Raw genomic sequence first — 10,682 nt, forward strand, 5'->3', positions numbered from 1 at the left:
TACAGCCCGACAGGATGCTCTCAATTGTGCATCTGTAAAAGTTTGTGAGGGTCTTAGGTCCAAGCAGAATTTCTTCCTTCAGCCTCCTGAGGTTGAAGAGGCGCTGTTGCGCCTTCACCACACTGTCTGGGTGGGTGGACCATTTCAGATTGTCAGTGATGTGTATGCCTAGGAACTTGAAGCTTTCCATCTTCTCCACTGTGGTCCCATCGATGTGGATATGGGCGTACTCCCTCTGCTGTTTCCTGAAGTCCACAATCAGCTCATTCGTTTTATTGACGTTGAGGGGTTAGGTTGTTTTCCTGGCACCACTCCACCAGGGCCCTCACCTTATCCCTGTAGGCTGTCTAGTCAATGTTGGTAATCAGGCCTACCACTGTGTCATCTGCAAACTTGATGATTGAGTTGGAGGTGTGCGTGGCCACAGAGTCATGGATGAACAGGGAGTACAAGAGATGGCTGAGCATGCACCCTTGTGCGGCCCGTGTTGAGGATCAGCGAAGTGGTCCTTCACCACCAACCTTCACCACCTTGGGGGCGTACCGTCAGGAAGTCCAGGACCCAGTTGCACAGGGCGGGGTTCAGACCCAGGGCCCCAAGCTTACTGAGGAGTTAAAGGCTGAGCTATAGTCAATAAAAAGCATTCTTATGTAGGTATTCCTCATGTCCAGATGAGATAGGTCAGTGTGCAGTGTGACGGCGATTGCATCGTCTATGGATCTGTTGGGGCGGTAAGCAAATTGAAGTGGTTCTAGGGTGTCAGGTAAAGTAAAGGTGATATGATCCTTAACTAGACTCTCAAAGTACTTCATGATGACAGAAGTGAATGCTACGGGGCGATAGCAAAGGTAACTGAACTAAATTACTATCTTGGGCAGAGGAACAATGGTGGACACCTTGAAGCGAGTGGGGACAGCAGACTGGGATAGGGAGAGATTGAATATGTCCGTAAACACTCCAGCCAGCTGGTCTGCGCATGCTCTGAGGGCGTGGCTAGGGATGCCGTCTGCTTCGGCGGCCTTGCAAGGCTTAACACGCTTAAACGTCTTACTCACGTCACCCACGGAGAACGAGAGCCCACAGTACTTGGTAGCGGGCAGCGTCGATGGCACTGTGTTATCCTCAAAGCGGGCACAGGTAAAGCTCCGCCTTATCTCAACTCACTGGTCACGATAACAACACCCACCCGTAACACACGCTCCAGCAGGTATATTTCACTGGTCATCCCCAAAGCCAACACCTACTTTGGCCGCCTTTCCTTCCAGTTCTCTGCTGCCAATGACTGGAACGAATTGCACAAATTGCTGAAGTTGGAGACTTATATCTCCCTCACTAACTTTAAGCATCAGCCAGTGTGTCTATGTATGCGGATGACTCAACATTATACAAGTCAGCTACTACTTGTCTTGTCTTTGTTGTGGTCCTCTAGAACATTTTGAAAATCTTGGCTCTCTCTAATTCTCTCTTTCTTTCTCTCTCTCGGAGGACCTGAGCCCTAGGACCATACGTCAGGACTACCAGGCATGATGACTCCTTGCTGTCCCCAGTCCACCTGGCCTTGCTGCTATTCCAGTTTCAACTGTTCTGCCTGCGGTTATGGAACCGCCACCTGTCCCAGACCTGCTATTTTCAACTCTTAATGATCGGCTATGAAAAGCCAACTGAAAATTATTCATGATTATTATTTGACCATGCTTGTCACTTATTAATATTTTGAACATCTTGGCATAGTTCTGTTATAATCTCCACCCGGCACAGCCAGAAGAGGACTGGCCACCCCTCATAGCCTGGTTCCTCTCTAGGTTTCTTCCTAGGTTTTGGCCTTTCTAGGGAGTTTTTCGTAGCCACCGTGCTTCTACACCTGCATTGCTTGCTGTTTGGGGTTTTAGGCTGGGTTTCTGTACAGCACTTTGAGATATCAGCTGATGTACGAAGGGCTATATAAAATAAACTTGAAAAATAAACTTGATTACTAGAGGTCGACCGATTAATTGGCATGGCCGATAAATTTGGGCCAATTTCAAGTTTACATAACAATCGGTAATCAGCCTTTTTGGACGTCGATTATGGCTGATTACATTGCAATCCATGAGGAAACTGCGTGGCAGGCTGACCACCTGTTACGCGACTGCAGCGTCAAAAAGACCCTGTTGCTGCAATGAGCCAAGGTAAGTTGCTAGCTAGCATTTAACTTATCTTATAAAAAACAATCAATCTTCACATAATCAGTAGTTAACTACACATGGTTGATGATATTACTAGGTTAACTAGCTTGTCCTGTGTTGCATATAATCAATGCGGTGCCTGTTAATTTATCATCAAATCACAGCCTAATTCAACTTCGCCAAACAGGTGATGATTTAACAAAAGCACATTCATGAAAAAAGCACATTCGTTACGCAAATGTACCTATCCATAAATATCAATGCCTTTCTTAAAATCAATACACAGAAGTATATTTTTCTAAACCGCATATTTAGTTAAATTAAATGCATGTTAGCAGGCAATATTAACTAAGGAAATTGTGTCACTTCTCTTGCGTTCAGTGCAAGCATAGTCAGGGTATATGCAACAGTTTGGGCCGCCTGGCTCGTTACGAACTGTGTTTCTTCCTAACAAAGACCGTAATTAATTTGCCAGAATTTTACATAATTATGACATAACATTGAAGGTTGTGCAATGTAACAGCAATATTTAGACTTAAGGTTGATGGTTCTGTATTTCACTGAAATAATAAATGTTTTGTTTTTGAAATGATAGTTTCTGGATTTTACCATATTAATGACCTAAGGCTCGTATTTCTGTGTGTTAATTATATCATAATTAAGTCTTTGATTTGATATTTGATAGAACAGTCTGAATGAGCGGTGGTAGGCAGCAGCAGGCTCATAAGAATTCATTCAAACAGCACTTTCCTGCATTTGCCAGCAGCTCTTCGCAATGCTTGAAGCACAGCGCTGTTTATGACTTCAAGCCTATCAACTCCTGAGATTAGGCTGGCAATACTAAAGTGCCGATAAGAACATCCAATAGTCAAAGGTATATGAAATACAAATGGTATATAGAGAAATAGTCCTATAAAATCCTATAATAACTACAACCTAAAACTTCTTAATTAACTGGGAATATCATAAGACTCATGTTAAAAGGAACCACCAGCTTTCATATGTTCTCATGTTCTGAGCAAAGAACTTAAACGTTAGCTTTTTTACATGGCACATATTGCACTTTTACTTTCTTCTCCAACATTGTGTTTTTGCATTATTTAAACCAAATTGAACATGTTTCATTATTTATTTGAGACTAAATAGATTATATTTATATATTATATTAAGTTAAAATATAAGGGTTCATTGTTCATTCAGTATGGTTGTAATTGTCATTATTACAAGTATACATAAATATTGGCCGATTAATCAGTATCGGCTTTTTTTTGGTCATCCAATAATCGGTATCGGAGTTAAAAATCATAATCGGTCGACCTCTAGCTACTACAGCAACTGAAATGACTGCAACAGTTAACAAAGAGTAGCAGTTAGTTTCAGAGTGGGTGGCAAGGAAAAAGTTAGTCCTAAATATTTCTAAAACTAAAAGCATTGTATTTGGGACAAATCATTCACTAAACACTAAACCTCTACTAAATCCTATAATAAATAATGTGGAAATTGAGCAAGTTGACGTGACTAAACTGCTTGGAATAACCCTGGATTGTAAACTGTCATGATCAAAACATATTGATACAACAGTAGCTAAGATGGGGAAAAGTCTGTCCATAATAAAGTGCTGCTTTACCTTCTTAACAGCACTATCAACAAGGCAGGTCCTACAGGCCCTAGTTTTGTCACACCTGGACTACTGTTCAGTTGTGTGGTCAGGTGCCACAAAAAGGGACCTACAATTGGCTCAGAACAGGGCAGCACGGCTAGCCCTTGGATGTACACAGAGAGCTAATATTAATAATGTGCATGTCAATCTCTCCTGGCTCAAAGTGGAGGAGAGATTGACTTCATCACTACTTGTATTTATGAGAGGTATTGACATGTTGAATGCACCAAGCTGTCTGTCTAAACTACTGGCGTACAGCTCAGACACCCATCCATACCACACAAGACATGCCACAAGAGGTCTCTTCACAGTCCCCAAGTCCAGAACAGACTATGGGAGGCGCACAGTACTACATAGAGCCATGACTATATGGACCTCTATTCCACATCAAGTAACTGATGCAATCAGTAAAATTAGATTATTTTTTTAAAAACTGATGAAAATACACCTTATGGAGCAGCGAGGACTGTGAAGCAACACAAACCTAGGCACAGACACATGCATACATACACGATAACATGGATTTTGTACTGTAGATATGTGGTAGTGGTGGAGTTAGGGCCTGAGGGCACACAGTGTGTTGTGAAATCTGTAAATGTATTGTAATGTTTTTAAAATTGTATAAACTGCCTTCATTTTGCTGGACCCCAGGAAGAGTGGGGTCCATAATAAATACAAATACAAATACTCTGTAACTGTGGAATTTCCTTGTACCAATCCACACCACTTGTCAGTCAGCATGGTTCAGTAATGAACAGCCTGCTGCCATTTCATGCCCAACCCACCTTGTGGAGAGCTATCGTTTAGCAATGATTATCACTTACATTCATTATATAACCATCTTTCTAACCAACAGACAGCAGCTGGTCAACATCCCCTCTACATGACAAATGTCTTATCCACAATGCCTTCATACAGCGTCAAAGAAATGTGAGGAAGTCACAGTACCACTGATGACTAAGTTAAGGGGGTGATTGTTGGATGTCATGGTTACCTGCAGGAAGTCTCCAGAGTGCTGTGCATAGAGGAGAGCCAAGGTAACCTACTTGGAACAGAATGAACTCCTGTATCTCCTGTCTCTGTCAACTGAGAACAACTTCACCACTACATTTTGGTGACAGTGGACCTGCGTGGAAAGAAGGACGGAGTGAGATAAATGGTTTAAGGTCATTCTCATTTACTGTAACTGCACAAAAACTGACAGAGTGAAAGTTATACAAATCTTTCATCTTTATTTCAATCAGATTGTAGATCAAATTATGCGGTTAGCAGTTTACAATAATGACTGTTATTTGGTTAAGAGCCTGACCTCTCTTGGCTCCCCCTCCTCAATCACTGCTCTTTAAAAAAAATATATATATTTTTACATTTAACCTTTATTTAACTCGGCAAGTCAGTTAAGAACAAATTCTTATTTTCAATGATGGCTACACCGTCCAAACCCGGAAGACGCTGGGCCAATTGTGCGCCTCCATATGGGACTCCCAATCACGGCCGGTTGTGATACAGACTGGATTCGAACCAGGGTGTCTGTAGTGATGCATCAAGCACTGAGATGCCGCTGCGCCACTCGGGAGCCCTCTTCCCTTGTCGGTTCTCACCTTGCCCTGCCTCTCACCCCTCTTCTGCCACCCAGTCATGGTGTTCCATGTCCTTCTCTTTTATTAAACACCTCCTCAATTTAGGTACAATGCGCTTAGTTTAACCAGAGACGGTCTATTAAACTAAACCACATGGTTAAACGTTAGCTTTAACATTAGTTAGCTAACGTTTAACTAGCTTGCCTCATCAATAGCCTGCTTTAATAACTTTAATAAGACCAAATAACTACTTACTTCAATTTCAATATTGATATCATAGTTGATTAGCTAGGACCTCTATTGAAAAACTATTGAATTTACCTCTTTATTATTGTCAGCCATCATTCACCTTTCACTGACCCTTTTTATCTCTATGGTCCATTATTTCAGTAGACCGCTACAGGCTATGTTCATTGGCTAGAATTTCCCTGTTATAAAATTATAGTAAGCAGTTGCGAAAGCAACATTTATTTTGGAGAGCAAACTGGAAAATTGGTGTGAGAGGGAGAAAAGACATCCGTGTAGGGACGCAGTCCTTTCTGAATCTTGACATGAAGTAGGTATTTCTTCAGGCGAACAAAAATCTCTGCTCTGTTATTAATTTACTGCATGCAGAAATGCAGTTGTGGTCGCTCAAGGTTTACACTCGCAAGCTCTCAAGTTTAATTTGCGAATATGCATGTATGGTGTAGCTACCCCTGCACATCGACTCGGTACTCCCTGTATTAGCAATGTTATTTTTACTCGTTATTGTTATTCATTATTCATTATTCACTGTGTAGTTATTCCTCGTGTTGCTATTTCAATATTTAAAAGTTATATATTTTTCTTATCTTGAAGTATCCAGGCACTCCACTTAGCGCATAAGAACTTAGCTGTGGTATATTGGTCATATTTCACACCCCCCCCCGGGCCTTATTGCTTAATTATAATAGTCATTCCAATGGTAGCACATCATCTCATGATAGGTTGATCTCGTGCTGTTATCACTGTATGTAGATTTGTAGACACTTTTTTCGACAACACATTACTTTCTCCCTCTTTATTTTTCTCTCTTCATCGGACTCTCTCTTTTTCTATTACTCTGTTTCTCTATATCTACCCCTCTTTGTCTCTCTCCCCCCCCACCCCTCTCTCTCACATACACAGGGCCACTGGTCTTAGTGAGTAATGGGGTAATTAGACCTATCATGCTGCAGACACAAGATGAATTCTGTGTGCTCTCTTTTGTTCTCTGCTAAAACCCAATCAGGTTTCTTTCCTCAACATTACCTGAGAGAGACCCTATCACCCCTTATCCCCCTCCCTCATTCCCCACCTCTCCCTTCACCCCCATCTCTCTCTATACCCGCTTTCATCCTCCTGAGGTAGACTTCACCCCTCTCAACCTCGGTTATCCTCTCCTCTTTCAGTAAGATCTCAAACTTTTCCTTGTCCTGGTGAACTGAGATTGCTGTTTTCTTTACTGTTTTTCAACAGAATATTGTGGCAAGTGGCAGCAACACGCTGATTTGTGAGTACAACTTACATTTGAATATAAAAATTGTCAACACTAACTAAAACACAATCATCAGCTATATAGACTAAGGACTTGGACCAGACAATCGGAGCAGTTCTTTGGCCACCATATAATCGATACATATGAGTTTTCTTTCTTCATATACCATGAGAGTTAGGGTTTGTTGAAAGTTCCCACCAAAGTCACCTCCTTCCTACTTGTAATTGACTTGGGGTCCTGGGTGAATAATGGGCTTCCTGTTAAAAGGGGTTGCTATTCGCTAATGAAGCTGAACGTGTTGTTTGTCCTCCTCCCTCTACCCATCTCCCTCCTCTCCCCCTCTGCATTTCCTTCCTCTACCCACTTACTCATACTTCTAATGCAGACACCATATGTGTGCATGTGTTTGTGTACATGCAAAAGGGGGTAGGGGTGCAGTGTGTGTTTGGAGGAGGAATAGGTGTGTTTGCATGCGTGTGTATGTGCATACATGCGCATGTGTGTGTGTGTGGGATGTATTCATGCATTTGAAGAACACATGCGTTACCTAGCCTCAGGAGACAGGGGACATTATCACACCACTTGTCATCCTGCCTGACCCTTAACGCTTCGCCACACAGTCAAATCAATTAGGGATCTACATAAACAAATATACATTATACTGTCCACCTGCTCATATAGACCTATGAGTTAATCCCTTCTCTATTTTAATCCTATCCAATTGATTCAATTCATGGTTTTGATGGGAAAACTTTCTACTTTTAAACTCGGACATAACAGAGATGCTTGTTCTAGGTCCCAAGAAACAAAGAGATCTTCTGTTGAATCTGACAATTAATCTTGATGGTTGTAAAGTCGTCTCAAATAAAACTGTGAAGGACCTCGGCGTTACTGTAACGGGCTTCCTCCTCCTCTTCATACGAAGAGGAGGAGTAGTGATTCGACCAAACTGCAGCGGGTTGTGAATACATAATGATTTAATAAACAAAACTGAAGAACATGACGAACACTTGAATAATTACAAAACAAATAAACGAATGTAGACAGACCTGGACCCGAACTTACATACAACGTGAAGAACGCATGAACCAGGAAACAGACTACATAAAACGAACAAACAAACAAAACCCGGAACAGTCCCGTGTGGCGTAACATACAGACACTGACACAGGAGACAATCACCCACAAACAAACAGTGAGAACAACCTACCTTAATATGACTCTCAATCAGAGGAAACGTCAAACACCTGCCTCTAATTGAGAGCCATACCAGGCAACCCAAAACCAACATAGAAACAGAAAACATAGACTGCCCACCCAAAACTCACGCCCTGACCATCAAACACATACAAAACAACAGAAAACAGGTCAGGAACGTGACAGTTACTCTGGACCCTGATCTCTCTTTTGACGAACATATCAAGACTGTTTCAAGGACAGCTTTTTTTCCATCTACGTAACATTGCAAAAATCTGAGATTTTCTGTCCAAAAATGATGCAGAAAAATTAATCCATGTTTTTGTTACTTCTAGGTTAGACTACTGCAATGCTCTACTTTCCGGCTAACCGGATAAAGCACTAAATAAACTTCAGTTAGTGCTAAATACGGCTGCTAGAATCCTGACTAGAACCAAAATATTTGATCATATTACTCCAGTGCTAGCCTCCCTACACTGGCTTCCTGTTAAGGCAAGGGCTGATTTCAAGGTTTTACTGTTAACCTACAAAGCGTTACATGGGCTTGCTCCTACCTATCTTTCCGATTTGGTCCTGCCGTACATACCTACACGTACGCTACGGTCACAAGACGCAGGCCTCCTAATTGTCCCTAGAATTTCTAAGCAAACAGCTGGAGGCAGGGCTTTCTCCTATAGATCTCCATTTTTATGGAATGGTCTGCCTACCCATGTGAGAGACGCAGACTCGGTCTCAACCTTTAAGTCTTTACTGAAGACTTATCTCTTCAGTGGGTCATATGATTGAGTGTAGTCTGGCCCAGGAGTGTGAAGGTGAACGGAAAGGCTCTGGAGCAACGAACCGCCCTTGCTGTCTCTGCCTGGCCGGTTCCACTCTCTCCACTGGGATTCTCTGCCTCTAACCCTATTACAGGGGCTGAGTCACTGGCTTACTGGTGCTCTTTCATGCCGTCCCTAGGAGGGGTGCGTCACTTGAGTGGGTTGAGTCACTGACGTGATCTTCCTGTCTGGGTTGGCGCCCCCCCCTTGGTTTGTGCCGTGGCGGAGATCTTTGTGGGCTATACTCGGCCTTGTCTCAGGATGGTAAGTTGGTGGTTGAAGTTATCCCTCTAGTGGTGTGGGGGCTGTGCCTTGGCAAAGTGGGTGGGGTTATATCCTTCCTGTTTGGCCCTGTCCGGGGGTATCATCGGATGGGGCCACAGTGTCTCCTGACCCCTCCTGTCTCAGCCTCCAGTATTTATGCTGTAGTAGTTTATGTGTCGGGGGGCTAGGGTCAGTTTGTTATATCTGGAGTACTTCTCCTGTCTTATCCGGTGTCCTGTGTGAATTTAAGTATGCTCTCTCTAATTCTCTCTTTCTCCCTCTCTCTCGGAGGACCTGAGCCCTAGGACCATGCGTCAGGACTACCTGGCATGATGACTCCTTGCTGTCCCCAGTCCACCTGGCCGTGCTGCTGCTCCAGTTTCAACTGTTCTGCCTGCGGCTATGGAACCCTGACCTGTTCACCGGACGTGCTACCTGTCCCAGACCTGCTGTTTTCAACTCTCTAGAGACCGCAGGAGCGGTAGAGATACTCTTAATGATCGGCTATGAAAAGCCAACTGACATTTACTCCTGAGGTGCTGACTTGCTGCACTCTCGACAACTACTGTGATTATTATTATTTGACCATGCTGGTCATTTATGAACATTTGAACATCTTGGCCATGTTCTGCTATAATCTCCACCCGGCACAGCCAGAAGAGGACTGGCCACCCCTCATAGCCTGGTTCCTCTCTAGGTTTCTTCCTATGTTTTGGCCTTTCTAGGGAGTTTTCCGTAGCCACCGTGCTTCTACACCTGCATTGCTTGCTATTTGGGGTTTTAGGCTGGGTTTCTGTACAGCACTTTGAGATATCAGCTGATGTACAAAGGGCTATATAAATAAATGTGATTGATTGATTGAAATGAAGAGGCATTTGCATTTCCATTCCAAAAGTACAGCTCTTTTTTTTAGTGTCAAATGAACAAAGAGGATATGACCCTATGTGTGTTGACAAGATCACATACTGTAGATGTGGAAGAGCATGCAGAAGAGATCCTGTTTAATGGCTTTTGTTTGTGCATTCCAGATACAAATAATAATAAAAATAAGATCACACATATCATCATCATTCACACAAACACACACACACACACATACACGTTGGATACAGTGTCAGCCGCAAGACCAAGCTCTGCAGCAGTGTAGTCTTGTTTTTAACAAAACTTTGACTAGTGCGTGTGCAGGTAATGCAAGCTTTTACTGATATTTTGTTAGTATGCATCACTGCCCAGCTCTAAATCATTTACACATTAATTCTGTGTTTTTTCATCTGTTCCTTCTGATTTACATGAAAACATAATGAGTGCACATTTTGTTGTCTATCTCTGGAAGCACTGTTTGTCTGGGCTATTGACTGTTAAGTATTATAATTAATCAAACAATTAACAGGATGGCTTCTAATGATATCCCAAAGGACACAGAGAGGGTGAAGATGGCACCTCTCATGGGTGACATCTTCATCAGAGGTCTGAGTGTTTTCACATACAGCAGTTTGTCAG

This window comes from Salvelinus alpinus, chromosome 1 (genome assembly GCF_045679555.1).
Source record: "Salvelinus alpinus chromosome 1, SLU_Salpinus.1, whole genome shotgun sequence".
NCBI lineage: Eukaryota > Metazoa > Chordata > Actinopteri > Salmoniformes > Salmonidae > Salvelinus > Salvelinus alpinus.